Source organism: Heterodontus francisci, chromosome 3 (assembly GCF_036365525.1).
Source record: "Heterodontus francisci isolate sHetFra1 chromosome 3, sHetFra1.hap1, whole genome shotgun sequence".
NCBI lineage: Eukaryota > Metazoa > Chordata > Chondrichthyes > Heterodontiformes > Heterodontidae > Heterodontus > Heterodontus francisci.
Window position 1 is genome coordinate 198,511,530 of NC_090373.1, and position 15,652 is coordinate 198,527,181.

Here is a 15,652-nt window from a genome sequence, read left to right on the forward strand (position 1 = left end):
CTCTCTTTATAATTTCAAGCCCTCTAAACCCGGCAACATCCTTGTGAATCTTTTCTGCACCCACTCTAGCTTAATCACATCTTTCCTGTAGTGTGGCGACCAGAACTGCACACAGTACTCCAAATGCGACCTAACCAACATTATGTACAACTGTAACATGACGTCCCAACTCTTGTACTCAATGCCTCGGCCGATGAAGGCAAGCATGCCATACGACTTCTTCACCACCCTGTCTATCTGTGTTGCCACTTTCAGGGAACTATGTACTTGCATCCCAAGGTCTCTCTGCTCAAGAACACTCCCCAGGGCCCTGCCATTCACTATATATGTCCTACCCTGGTTTAACTTCCCAAAGTGCATCACTTCACACTTGTCTGCGTAAATTCCATTTGCCACTCCCTTGCCCACTTTCCCAGTTGATCTATATCCTGTTGTAACCTTAGACAACCTTCTTCACTGTCCACTATACCGCCAATTCTGGTGTCATCTGCAAACTTACTAATCATGCCCCTTACATTCGCATCCAAGTCATGAATATATATGACAAACAGAGCTGGGCTGGACTGAGAGATGGCAAATGGAGTTTAATGCGGAAAAGTGCGAGGTGATTCACTTTGGAAGGAGTAACAGGAATGCAGAGTACTGGGCTAATGGGAAGATTCTTGGTAGTGTAGATGAACAGAGAGATCTTGGTGTCCAGGTACATAAATCCCTGAAGGTTGCTACCCAGGTTAATAGGGCTGTTAAGAAGGCATATGGTGTGTTAGCTTTTATTAGTAGGGGGATCGAGTTTCGGAGCCACGAGGTCATGCTGCAGCTGTACAAAACTCTGGTGAGACAGCACCTGGAGTATTGCGTGCCGTTCTGGTCACCGCATTATAGGAAGGATGTGGAAGCTTTGGAAAGGGTGCAGAGGAGATTTACTAGGATGTTGCCTGGTATGGAGGGAAGGTCTTACGAGGAAAGGCTGAGGGACTTGAGGTTGTTTTCGTTAGAGAGAAGGAGGAGGAGAGGTGACTTAATAGAGACATACAAGATAATCAGAGGGTTAGATAGGGTGGATAGTGAGAGTCTTTTTCCTCGGATGGTGATGGCAAACACGAGGGGACATAGCTTTAAGTTGAGGGGTGACAGATATAGGACAGATGTCTGAGGTAGTTTCTTTACTCAGAGAGTAGTAGGGGCGTGGAACGCCCTGCCTGCAACAGTAGTAGACTCGCCAACTTTAAGGGCACTTAAGTGGTCATTAGATAGACATATGGATGAAAATGGAATAGTGTAGGTCAGATGGTTTCACAGGTTGGCGCAACATCGAGGGCCGAAGGGCCTGTACTGCGCTGTAATGTTCTATGTTCTATAATTCTAATTCTAAAAAAACAACAGAGGGCCCAGCACCGATCCCTGCGGCACACCACTGGTCACTGGCCTCCAATCTGAAAAACAACCCTCCACTACCACCCTCTGCCTCCTATCACCAAGCCATGTTTGTATCCAATTTGCTAGCTCACCCTGGATCCCATGTGTTTGAACCTTCTGGACCAGCCTACTATGCGGGAACTTGTCAAAGGCCTTGCTAAAGTCCATGTAGACAATGTCCATTGCCCTGCCCTCGTCAAGCCTCTTGGTCACCACCTCGAAAAACTCAATCAAATTTGTGAGACGATGATTTCCCACGCACAAAGCCATGCTGATTATACCTAATCAGACCATGCCTTTCCAGATGCATATAAATCCTGTCTCTCAGAATCCCTTCCAATAACTTTCCCACCACTGATGTAAGGCTCACTGGCCTGTAGGTCCCTGGCTTATCCCTGCTGCCCTTCTTAAATAAAGGCACAACATTAGCTATCCTCCAGTCTTCCGGTACCTCACCCGTGGCTAATGATGATATAAAAATCTCTGCCAGGGCCCCAGCAATCTCTTCCCTTGCTTCCCAGAGCATCCTAGGATACACGTGGTCAGGCCCAGGGGATTTATCCACCTTAATGCGCTTCAAAACCTCCAACAGCTCCTCCTTTGTAATGTTGATATGCTCTAGGATATCGGTGTTCCCTCCCTTGAACTCACTAGCTTCCATGACCTTCTCCACGGTAAATACGGACGAGAAATATTCATTTAAGACCTCGCCCATTTCCCTGTGGCTCCACACATAGATTACCACACTGATCCTTAAGGGGACCTACTCTCGCCCTAGCTACCCTTTTACTCTTAATATACTTATAGAATCTTTTAGGATTCTTCTTTATCTTATCTGCCAGGGAAATCTCATGGCCCCTTTTCGCCCTCCTAATTTCCTTCTTAAGTGTAGTCCTACATCCCCTATACTCCTGGAGGGACTCACTCGATCCCAGCTGCCTATACCTGACATATGCCTCCTCCTTTGTCCTGACCAGACCCTCAATATCCCTCGTCAACCAAGGTTCCCTAAACTTGCCAGCCTTGCCCTTCCATCTAACAGGAACATGCTGGCCCTGAACTCTTCCTATCTCATTTTTAAAAGCCTCCCACTTGTCAAACATCCCTTTACCTGTAAACAGCCTCTCCCATTCAACTTTTGCTGACATAAACATGCATGCTTTCCCACAAGAATCATTGACAGCAAACAAGAGTGGAAAGTCGGCGACTTTCTCCCTTCTGAGCACCCCCTTCTAGATGGGGGCACTGAAGACCTGGCCACTAACCTGGCTAAGATTGGCAATCTCACTTAAGGCCAGGGACCAAAACAGGGGACCTTCCTTTTCTCTGTAACTGCGTAACAGCAGGCACTAAACTCAACCATCAGAAAAGCCCTCAGAGTTTTTGTGAAATCAGTGTTCGACTGTCCATTTGTCCTTTTGTCTATTTGCAGGTCTCAAAGCAGTTTTGTTATCGCAATGCAATGCTGTAAGCTATCCCAGTTTGGTTCCTTTTTGAAGAACAGGGGATTACTGCAGGGATCCTGGCCTACATTTATCCCTCAAGCTACATCACCAAAAAAGATTAACTGATCAATTAGCTCAGCAATATGTTTTTTTGAGGTATACCATTGACTGTTTCAATTTAAAGAACTTGGAAGTGGATCAGTATAATACTCTGAGATCCCAGTTTCTTCTTGAGAGACATGCCATAGAAGGAAGCCATTCAGCCCATCATTTGGTGCCAGCTGTTTGTAAGAGCTATACAGTTACTCAGTAATGGAAAATTTAATGGACAGTGATTATAGTATCATAATGTTTAGGTTAGCTGTGCAAAAGAACCAGAAGCAATCCAGAGTAAAAATAATTGGGGAAGGGCCAATTTCAAAGAGGTGAGAATGGATCTGGCCCAGGTAAATTGGAATCAAAGATCAGCAGGCAAAGCTGTAATTGAGACACTGGGCTACCTTTGAAGAGGAGATATTTCAGGTACAGTCAAGGCTACGTTGCCACAAGGGGAAAAATAGGACAAACAAAGCCAGAGGTCCCTGGATGATGAAGAGATAGAGAGTAAGATGAAGCAGAAAAAGGTTGTGTATGACTGTCAGGTGATTGATACAAGTGAGAAACAGGCTGAATATAGAAAGTTCAGTGGGGAAGTGTAAAAAGAAATAAGAGCAGCAGAGAGAAATGATGACGACAAACTGGCAACGAGCATAAAAGGGAATCCAAAAGTCATTTATCATCCTATAACTAGTAAAAGTGTGGTAAAAGGAGGAATATGGCTGAGTGGGGACCAAAAAGGGAATTTAAGCATGGAGGCAGAGGGCATGGCTAAGGTACTAAATGAGTACTTAGCATCTGTCTTGACCAAGAAAGAAGGTGCTGCAAAAGTCAGTGAAAGAGGTTGTTGAAATGCTGGATGGGCTAAAAATTGATAAGTCACTAGGACCAGATGGGATGTATCCGAGGATACAGAGGAAAGTAAGGATGGAGTGGAGGCACTGGTCATAATTTTCCAGTCCTCCTTAGATTCAGAGTGGTGCCAGAGGACTGGGTATAAGGATAAGCCCAACAAATACAAGCCAGCCAGTTTAACCACAGTGGTGGGAAAGTTTTAAAAACAATGATCGTAGACAAAAATAACTCACTTGGACAAATGTGGATGAACTAACTTGATTGGGTTTTTTTGATGAGGTAACAGAGAGGGTAGGTAACAGAGAGGGTAATGCGATTGATGTGGTGTACATGGACTTCAGAAAAGCATTTAATAAAGTGCCATATAATAGACTTGTCAGCAAAGTCAAAGCCCGTGGAATAAATAAGTGGTAGTATGATAGAAAGTTGGCTGAAACAAAGAGTAGGGATGAAGTCTTTGAGACTGGAGGAAGGTATACATTGGGGTTCTGATAAAAAGAAAATATGAAATTGTCCACTTTGGCAGGAAGAATAAAAAAGAAGCATATCTAAATGGTGAGAGATTGCAGAGCTGTGAGATGCAGAGGGATCTGGGTGTCCTACTGCATGAATCACAAAAGGTTAGTACGCAGGTACAGCAAGTAATTAGGAAGGCTAATAGAATGTTATCGTTTATTGCGAGGGGAATTGTATCCCATCAGAAGGACAGACCCAGCAGAGGTGGCAGCACAGTCAGGAGGGAGTTGCCCTGGGAGTCCTCAACATCGACTCCGGATCCCATGCAGTCTCATGACATCAGGTCAAACATGGGCAAGGAAACCTCCAGCTGATTACTACCTACTGCACCCACCTCCCCTCCCCACCCTCAGCTAATGAATCAGTACTCATTCATGTTGAACACCACTTGGAGGAAGCAGTGAGAGTGGCAAGGGCGCAGAATGTACTCTGGGTGGGGGACTTCAATGTCCATCACCAGGAATGACTTAATAGCACTACTACTGACCGAGCTGGCCGAGTCTAAAGGACATAGCTGCTAGACTGGGTCTGCGGCAGGTAGTGAAGGAACCAATAAGAGGGAAAAACATACTTGACTTCATCCTCACCAATCTGCCTGCTGCAGATGCATCTGTCCATGACCGTATTGGTAGGATTGATCACCACACAGTCCTTGTGGAGACGAAGTCCCGCCTTCACATTGAGGAAACCCTCCATCATGTTGTGTGGCACTACCATCGTGCTAAATGAGATAGATTTCGAACAGATCTAGCAATGCAAAACTGGACATCCATGAGGCGCTGTAGACCATCAGCAGCAGCAGAATTGTACTCAACCACAATCTGTAACCTCATGGTCCAGCATATTCCCCACTCTACCATTACCATCAAGCCAGGAGACCAACCCTAGTTCAATGAAGAGTGCAGGAGGGCATGCCAGGAGCAGCACCAGGCGCACCTCAAAATGAGGTGTCAACCTGGTGAAGCTACAACCCAGGACTCCTTGCATGCCAAACAGCACAAGCAGCATGCGATAGACAGAGCTAAGCGATCCCATTAACAACGGATTAGATCTAAGTTCTGCAGTCCTGTCACATCCAGTCGTGAATGGTGGTGGGCAATTGAACAAATAACAGGAGGAGGTGGCTCCACAAATATCCCCATCCTCAATGATGGGGGAGCCCAACACATCAGTGCAAAAGATAAGGCTGAAGCATTTGCAACAATCTTCATCCAGAAGTGCCGAGTTGATGATCCATCTTGGCTTCCTGCTGAATCCCCAGCATCACAGATGTCAGACTTCAGCCAACTTGATTCACTCCGCATGATATCAAGAAACGACTGAAGGCCCTAGATACTGCAAAGGCTATGGGCCCTGACAACATTCCGGCAATAGTACTGAAGACTTGTGCTCCAGAACCTGCCACACCCCTAGCCAAGCTGTTACAGTACAGCTACAACACTGGCATGTACCCGGCAATGTGGAAAATTACCCAGGTATGTCCTGTACACAAAAAGCAGGACAAGTCCAACCGGGCCAATTACTGCCCCATCAGCCTACTCTCAATCATCAGTAAAGTGATGGAAGGTGTCATCAACAGTGCCATCAAACGGCACCTGCTTAGCAATAACCTGCTCAGTGACGCTCAGTTTGGGTTCCGCCAGGGCCACTCAGTTCCTGACCTCATTACAGACTTGGTCCAAACATGGACAAAAGAGCTGAACTCAGGAGAGGTGAGAGTGGACAGCCCTTGACATCAAGGCAGCATTTAACCGAGTATGGCATCAAGGAGCCCTAGCAAAACTGGAGTCAATGAGAATGAGGGCGAGAACTCCCTGCTTTTGGAGTCATAACTAGCGCAAAGGAAGATGGTTGTGGTTGTTGGAGGTCAATCATTTGAGCTCCAGGACATCACTGCAGGAGTTCCTCAGGGTAATGTCCTAGGCCCAACCATCTTCAGCTGCTTCATCAATGACTTTCCTTCAATCATAAGGTCAGAAGTGGGGATGCTCACTAATTGCACAATGTTCAGCACCATTCGCGACTCCTCAGATACTGAAGCAGTCCGTGTAGAAATGCAGCAAGACATGGACAATATCCAGGCTTGGGCTGATAAGTGGCAAGTAACATTCGTGCCACACAAGTGCCAGGCAATAACCATCTCCCCTTGACATTCAATGGCATTACAATAGCTAAATCCCCCACTATCAACATCCATTGACCAGAAACTGAACTGGAGTAGCCATATAAATACTGTGACTACAAGAGCAGGTCAGAGGCGAGGAATCCTGTGGCGAGTAAGTCACCTCCTGACTCCCCAAAGTCTGTCCACCATCTACAAGGCACAAGTCAGGAGTGTGATGGAATACTCTGCACTTGCCTGGATGGGTGCAGTTCCAACAACACTCAAGAAGCTCGACACCATCCAGGACAAAGCAGCCCACTTGATTGTCACCCCATCTACAAACATTCACTCCCTCCACCACCGACGCACTTTGGCATCAGTGTGTCCCATCTACAAGATGTAATGCAGCAAGTCCCCAGGCTACTCAAGCAGCACCTTCCAAACCCGTGACCTCTACTATCTAGAAGGACAAGGGCAGCAGATGCGTGGGAACACCACCACCTGCCGGCTCCCCCCCAAGCCACATACCATCCTGACTTGGAACTATACGCCATTCCTTTACCGTCACTGGGTCAAAATCCTGGAACACTCTTCCTAACAGCATTGCTGGTGTACCTACCCCACATGGACTGCAGTAGTTCAAGAAGGCAGCTCACCATCACCTTCTCGAGGGCAATTCGGGAAGGGCAATAAATGCTGGCCTGGCCAGTGACACCCACATCCCCTGAAATGAATAAATGAAAAAAAATGTAGGGAGGTTGTACTTCTGTTATTACGGGACATTGGTGAGACCACATTTGGAGTACTGTATACAGTATTTAACTCATTTAAGGAAGTATGTAAATACATTGGAAGCAGTCAAAGAAGGTTTACTAGACTAATACCTGGAGTGAGCGAGTTGCCTTATGAGGAAAGGTTGGACAGGCATTGCTTGTATCCGCTGGAATTTAGAAGAGTACGAGGTGACTTGATTGAAATATATAAGATCTTAAGTGGTCTTGACAGGGTGGATGTGGAAAGGATGTTTCCCCTTGTGGGGGAATCTAGAACTGTTTAAAAATAAAGGGTTACCCATTTAAGACCGAGATGAGAAATCTTTTCTCTGAGGTTCGTGAGTCTTTGGAATTCTCTTCTTCAAAAGGCAGTGGAAGCAGAGTCTTTGAATATTTTTAAGGCAGAGGTAGATAGATTCTTGATAATCAAGGAGGTTATTGGGGGTAGGCGGGAATGTGAAGTTGAGGTTACAATCAGATCAGCCATGATCTTGTTGAATGGTGGAGCAGGCTCGAGGGGCCAAGTGGCCTACTGCTCCTAATTCATATGTTTGTATGTATATTAGTATGTATGTTCCCCAGGGATCAGTATTGGGGCCACTGCTTTTCTTGATCTATATTAACGACCTGGACTTGTGTTTACAGGGCACAATTTCAAAATTTGCCAATGACACAAAGCTTGCAAGTATTGTGCACTATGCGGAGGATAGTGATAGAATTCAAGACGACATAGACAGGCTGGTGGAATGGGTGGGCAAGAGGCAGATGAAATTTAAGCAGAAGAATGTGAAGTGGTTCATTTTGGTAGGAAGAACGAGAAGAGGCAATAAAAATTTAAGGGTGCAATTCTAAAGAGGGTGCAGGAGCAGACGGACCTGGGGGTATATGTGCAGGTGACAGGTCAGGTTGAGAAAGCAGTTAATAAGCAAATAGGATCCTGGGCTTTATTAATAGGGTCACAGAGTATAAAAGTAAGGAAGTTATGGTGAACGCTTATAAAATACTGGTTCGACTTTAATGGAGTTTTGCATTTTATTCTGGGCACCATTCTTTAGGAAGGATGTGAAAGCATAGGAGAGGATGCAGAAAAGATTCATGAAAATTGTTCCGGGAATGAGAGACTTCAGTTACGAGGATAGATTAGAGAAGCTAGGGTTCCCATTAGGGAAGAGGAGGTTGAGAGGAGATTTGATGCAATTTTTAAAACTCATGGTGTCCTGACAGAGTAGGTAGGGGGAATTGTTCCCATTGGCAGAAAGGGTCAAGAATGAGATGACACCGATTTGAAGTGATTGGCAAAACAACCAGACATGAAAAACATTTTTACGTAGTGAGTGGTTAGGATTTGGAATGCACTGCCTAAGATGGAGGCAGATTGGCTTTCAAAAGGGAACTGGATAATTATCTCAAGGGAAGATTTGCAGGGCTATGGGGGGAAAGAGAGCTGCTCCCACAGAGAGCCGGCATGGGCGCGATTGGCAGAATGGCCTCCTTCTGCTCTGTAACCATTATACGATTCTATGAATTAGTTCCATCCCCTGCCTATTCCCCACAGCCCTGCAAATGTTTCCACTATAAATATTTATCCAATTCCCTTCAGTTATTATTGAATCTGTTTCCACCACCCTTTCAGGTATGCATTCCAAATCATAAGTCACTGCATAAACATTCTTTTCCTCATGGCGATGTCTCGTTCCTTTACCAGTTACCTTAAATCTGTGTCCTCTGGTTACTGACCCTTTTGCCAGTGGAAACAGTTTGCTCCTTATTTACTCTTATCAAAACTCTTCATTACTTCGAACACCTCTATTAGATCTTTGAAGGGAAATCACCCCAGTTTCTCAAGTCTCTCCACCTAACTGAATATTTTCATCTCTGGTTCATGTGTTTGTTGTTGTCTTCTTCCCAGAAGGTTGACTGCCATGGATCTCCACCTCTGTCTGTCCTATGCTGCATTCTGCATAGGTCAGCTGCATCCAGTCCATTTATATCCATCATCCCTTTTCTTCTCTGCTTCCCTCTCCTATGTTTTCTCTTGATCTTTCTTTCTAATAATTGTCTCTGTCTCCCCTCTGCTCTGATGTGACCAAAATATTTATCTTTCTCTGAGTTTATGCACTAATTTCCTCTTATTTCCAGCACTTCCTCATTCGTTTTTCTGTCTGTGCGGAACATCTCCTATATGTCCACGTCTCAAATGCATTCAGCGTATCAATCGTCTCTTTGTTTGTTGTCCATGTCTCTGAGGCAGAGAACATTGATGACGAAATGTAGCACCTCAACAGTTCTTTTGCCAATCACTTCAAATCAGTGTCATCTCATAAGAATCAGGTTCAGTTTCTTTGATGTAAACAAGTTCTTCATTCTAACAAAGCTGGTCTTGGCTATCTCGATTCTCCTTCAGATCTCGCATTCACAGCTCCCATTGTTTGTGATCTGCCCAAGGTAAGTTTTCATCTTTTCACTTGTTTCAGGACTTATCCATTTACTTCAGTTTTCATTTCCAAAGTACCATTCCAGTAAATTTTCTGTACACCTACTCGAAGGCCTTGGCATCCTCCCTAATCTATGATGCCCAGAATTGAACGCATTACTCCAGCTGTTGCCCAAGCAGTGTTTTATAAAGGTTTGGCATAACTTGCGTGCTTTTGTTTATGTGTAAAGCCAAGGATTATGTGTGCTCTTTTCACAGCCTTGTCAACTTGTCCTGCTACTTTCAAGACTTTAGTACATACATTCTAGATGCGTCTGTTGCTGCACCCCCTCTACAATTGTACCACTTATTTTGTATTGCGTCCTCATTCTTCCCACCAAAATTAGCATTTTGCACTTCTCTGCGTAACATTTTATCTACCATGTGTCTGCCTATTTCACTTGTCTATGTTCCCCTGAAGTCTGTTACTAACCACCTCGTTGACTATATTTCCAAGTTTTGTATCATCTGCAAACTTTGATATTATGCCCTGTATACACAGGTCTTAGTCATGAACATGTATCAAAAAGAGCAATGGTCCGAATACTGACGGCTGGGGGACAGCACTATATACTTCTCTCCAGTCTGAAAACCAACGATTCATTCATCTGTCATCACTGCTTTCTGTCTGTTAACCAATTTTGTATCCATGCAGCCGCTGTCCCTTTAATGCCGAGGGTATTATTTTTGCTAAACGAGAGGGCATAGATTTCAAGTATTTGGTAAGAGAAGCAAAAGTGACATGAGGAAAAGCTTTTCACGCAGCGAGTGATTAAGGTCTGTAATGCGTTGCCTGAGAATGTGGCGGAGGCAGGTTCAATTGAAGCATTCAAAAGGGAATTAGACCGTTTTATGAGCAGGAAGAATATGCAGGGTTAAGGGGAGAAGGCGGGGAATGGAACTAAGGAAATTGCTCTTTCGGAGAGCCGGTGCAGACACGATGGGCCGATTGGCTGCCTTCTGCACTGTAATGATACGACACAGTGGCGCAGTGGTTAGCACTGCAGCCTCACAGCTCCAGAGACCCGGGTTCAATTCTGGGTACTGCCTGTGTGGAGTTTGCAAGTTCTCCCTGTGTCTGCGTGGGTTTCCTCCGGGTGCTCAGGTTTCCTCCCACAAGCCAATGACTTGCAGGTTGGTAGGTAAATTGGCCATTAGCAATTGCCCCTAGTATAGGTAGGTGGTAGGGAAATATAGGGACAGGGTGGGGATGTGATAGGAATATGGAATTAGTGTAGGATTAGTATAAATGGGTGGTTGATGGTCGGCACAGACTCGGTGGGCCAAAGGGCCTGTTTCAGTGCTGTATCTCTAAAACTAAAAACTGAAAAAAGACGGTTATGTGATACTTTATCATACTCCTTTTGAAAGTTCATGTGCACATCAACCGCACAATCCCCAAGACACATGAAGTGTCCCAAAGTTCCCACATGGTGCAGGAATTCCCAGCAACAGGTCTCAGTTGCCCATCCATGGTGTTTGAAAAAAAAACTCTTTTCTTTCTTTTGGAATCTTGTTGGTACCTTGTTTAAACTATTAATTTTAATTAATGCCTCTAGACCTGCTCTGTGCCATCACTCTTATGAATTAACTTGCTGTTCTACTTACTGAGATTGAAACTTTTAATTTCCCAGCGCCTAGTTAAAACAATGATCTAGTTTAAAGAGAAAAAGAGAAATACTCACTAAACAATCCCTTACCTGCTTTCCTGTGACATGGCAGGTTTTTTTTCTCTTTTTCCAGATGCGCTCGCTCTGACTCCCGTTCACTTCCTGCTGCGACTTTTAACTGTGTCTCCAGCACTGTGTTCTCTCGGGCCTGCTCTCTTTCCAATTCTTGCTGACTCCCCGCCACCACTTTTAACTGTGGGTTGCTGGCACTGTTCTCTCTAAGGCTCGCTTTCTGTATCCTGGTGCTTTTAATGGTGGGTCTCTCGCACTCTCTCAGGTGCTTGCTCTCAGTTTAGTACCTTAACTATACTCTCCGCCTCCATGCTTTATGGGTGGGAAATCATAGAACATAGAACAGTACAGCACAGGCCCTTCGGCCCACGATGTTGTGCCGAACATTTAACCTACTCTAATATCAAACTAACTACCTACCCTTCATTATAGTTTTTTGAGGAGGTGACCAAGAGGATTGACGAGGGCAGGGCGGTGGATATTGTACACATGGACTTTAGCAAGGCCTTTGACAAGGTCCCGCATGGGAGGCCAGTCCAGAAGGTTCGAACACATGGGATCCAGGGTGAGCTAGCAAATTGGATACAAACTTGGCTTGGTGATAGGAGGTGGAGGGTTGTTTTTCAGATTGGAGGTCGGTGACCAGTGGTGTGCCGCAGGGATCAGTGCTGGGCCCTCTGTTGTTTGTCATATATATTCATGACTTGGATGTGAATGTAAGGGGCATGATTAGTAAGTTTGCAGATGACACCAGAATTGGTGGTATAGTGGACAGTGAAGAAGGTTGTCCAAGGTTACAACAGGATAGAGATCAACTGGGAAAGTGGGCAAGGGATTGGCAAATGGAATTTAACGCAGACAAGTGTGAAGTGATGCACTTTGGGAAGTTAAACCAGGGCAGGACATAAATAGTGAATGGCAGGGCCCTGGGGAGTGTTCTTGAGCAGAGAGACCTTGGGGAAGTACATCGTTCCCTGAAGGTGTCAACACAGGTAGACAGGGTGGTGAAGAAGGCGTATGGCATTCTTGCTTTCATCGGCCGAGGCATTGAGTACAAGAGTTGGGATGTCATGTTACAGTTGTACATAATGTTGGTTAGGCTGCATTTGGAGTACTGTGTGCAGGTCTGGTCGCTGCACTACAGGAAAGATGTGATTAAGCTAGAGAGGGTGCAGAAAAGATTCACAAGGATGTTGCCGGGTTTAGAGGGCTTGAGTTATAAAGAGAGATTGGATAGGCTGGGTCTGTTTTCCCTGGAGCGAAGGAGGCTGAGAGGGGACATGATAGAGGTATAAAATTATGAGAGGCATAGAGAGGGTAGAATTAGAATTAGAACATTACAGCGCAGTACAGGCCCTTCGACCCTCGATGTTGCGCCGACCTGTGAAACTATCTGACCTACACTATTCCATTTTCATCCATATGTCTATCCAATGACCACTTAAATGGCCTTAAAGTTGGCGAATCTACTACTGCTGCAGGCAGGGCGTTCCACGCCCCTACTACTCTCTGAGTAAAGAAACTACCTCTGACATCTGTCCTATAACTATCACCTCTCAACTTGAAGCTATCTCCCCTCGTGTTAGCCATCGCCATCTGAGGAAAAAGACGCTCACTATCCACCCTATCTAACCCTCTGATTATCTTATATGTCTCTATTAAGTCACCTCTCCTCCTCCTCCTCTCCAACGAAAACAACCTCAAGTCCCTCAGCCTTTCCTCGTAAGACCTTCCCTCCATACCAGGCAACATCCTAGTAAATCTCCTCTGCACCCTTTCCATAGCTTCCACATCCTTCCTATAATGCGGTGACCAGAACTGCACGCAATACTCCAGGTGCGGTCTCACCAGAGATTTGTACAGCTGCAGCATGACCTCGTGGCTCCGAAACTCGATCCCCCTACTAATAAAAGCTAACACACCATATGCCTTCTTAACAGCCCTATTAACCTGGGTAGCAACCTTCAGGGATTTATGCACCTGGACACCAAGATCTCTCTGTTCATCTACACTACCAAGAATCTTCCCATTAGCCCAGTACTCTGCATTCTTGTTACTCCTTCCAAAGTGAATCACCTCACACTTTTCCGCATTAAACTCCATTTGCCATCTCTCAGCCCAGCTCTGCAGCCTATCTATGTCCCTCTGTACTCTACAACATCCTTCAGCACTATCCACAACTCCACCGACCTTAGTGTCATCTGCAAATTTACTAACCCACCCTTCTACACCCTCTTCCAGGTCATTTATAAAAATGACAAACAGCAATGGCCCCAAAACAGATCCTTGCGGTACACCACTAGTAACTAAACTCCAGGATGAACATTTGCCATCAACCACCACCCTCTGTCTTCTTTCAGCTAGCCAATTTCTGATCCAAAGCTCTAAATCACCTTCAACCCCATACTTCCGTATTTTCTGCAATAGCCTACCGTGGGGAACCTTATCAAACGCCTTACTGAAATCCATATACACCACATCCACTGCTTTACCCTCATCCACCTGTTTGGTCACCTTTTCGAAAAACTCAATAAGGTTTGTGAGGCACGACCTACCCGTCACAAAACCTTGCTGACTATCTCTAATGAACTTATTCTTTTCAAGATGATTATAAATCCTGTCTCTTATAACCTTTTCCAACATTTTACCCACAACCGAAGTAAGGCTCACAGGTCTATAATTACCAGGGCTGTCTCTACTCCCCTTCTTGAACAAGGGGACAACATTTGCTATCCTCCAGTCTTCCGGCACTATTCCTGTCGACAATGACGATATAAAGATCAGATAGGGTAGACAGCCAGAGTCTGTTTCCCATGGTAGGGGTGACTAAAACTAGAGGGCATAGATTTAAGGTGAGAGGGAGGAGGTTTAAAGGGGATCAAAGGGGTAAATTTTTCACACAAAGGTTAGTGGGTATCTGGAATGAGCTGCCAGAGGAGATGGTGGAGGCAGGAACAGTAGCAACATTTAAGAGGCATCTGGACAGGTACTTGAATGAGCAAGGCATAGAGGGATATGGAATTAATGCAGGCAGGTGGGATTAGTGTAGATAGGCATTATGGTCGGCATGGACGCGGTGGGCCGAAGGGCCTGTTTCTATGCTGTACGACTCTGACTCTATAAGGTCTCCTTTATGGTCCCTAATTAGCCCCACTCTTCCTTTGACTATCCTTTTACTATTTATATGTTTACAGAAGACATGTGGGTTCCCTTTTATGTTGGTACTAATCTATTCTCGTACTTGCTCTTTCACCTTATTTCCTTTATCACTTTTCTGTTTTTTTGTATTCAGTTTAGCAGTAATTGTCCGCTGAATTATGAATACAACATTTGTCATAAGCCTCATTTGTTCTGTTTCATTTTAATCTCTCTATCTTTAGTGATCCGGGAAGCTGTAGCTCTGGATGCCCTTCCTTTGCCCTCATGTGAATGCATCTAGTCTGCACCCAAACTATCTCCTCTTTGAAGACCTATCATTGCTCATTTATTATTTTACTTGCCAGTCTTCAATTCCAGTTCGCCTGGGCCAGATTGCTTTTCAACTCACTGCGATTAGCTCTCATGCAGTTGAGTATTTCCCCATTTGATTTTTCCATAACTAATCTAAACCTTTTACTGTTGATCACTGGTCCCCAAATGTTCTGTCAGTGAAACATGCTCCGCGTTTATCCCACTTCATTCCCCAGCACTGCTTTCTTCCTCATGCATACTGATCAAGTAAGTTCTGTTCAACACATTTCAGGAATTTCCCCCTCCCCCTTGCCCATAGACTATTTTCCCTGCCCAAAATTAGGATAATTCAAGTTCTCTGTTATCTCTACTCTGGTTCTAGCATCTTTCTGTAATTCACCTGCAAATTTGCAACTCTATTTCTGTCCGCTATTTGTTGGTCAAAAGCAAACACCCAGCAATGGAATAGCTCCTCTTTTGCTCCTAAAGTCCAATCCAATAGATTCTTTCATTGAATCCTCAAGTATATTACTCCTTTCTAGTGCTGCAACAGTATCTTTATGATTAACACTGCTGCTCCCTTTTTTTCCCTTCTCCAACTTTCTTGACTACATTGGAAATAAGAAGATTAAGTACCTGTTTCTCCCCTTGTTTGAGCCAGGCCTCCGTTGTTGCCGCGAAATCATAATCTCATGTGGCCACTTGTGCCTGGAGCTCACCAACCTTGTTCCATGGCACTTCATACATTTACTCCGAATCCATCTTAATCTGCCTTGCATTTTCCCCCATCTGATCTCTCCTATTTCTGAGCTACTCTTTATTTTAATGCTGTTAGTCTCTTC

General features: G+C 44.9%; 1 protein-coding gene across 4 annotated transcripts in view; it reads left to right on the plus strand.

The window, feature by feature from the left end:
- LOC137366035 (inactive tyrosine-protein kinase 7-like) overlaps window positions 1–15,652 on the plus strand; it is a 583,411-nt gene that overhangs the window by 424,486 nt on the left and 143,273 nt on the right. The gene's annotated exons all lie outside the window — the stretch shown is intronic.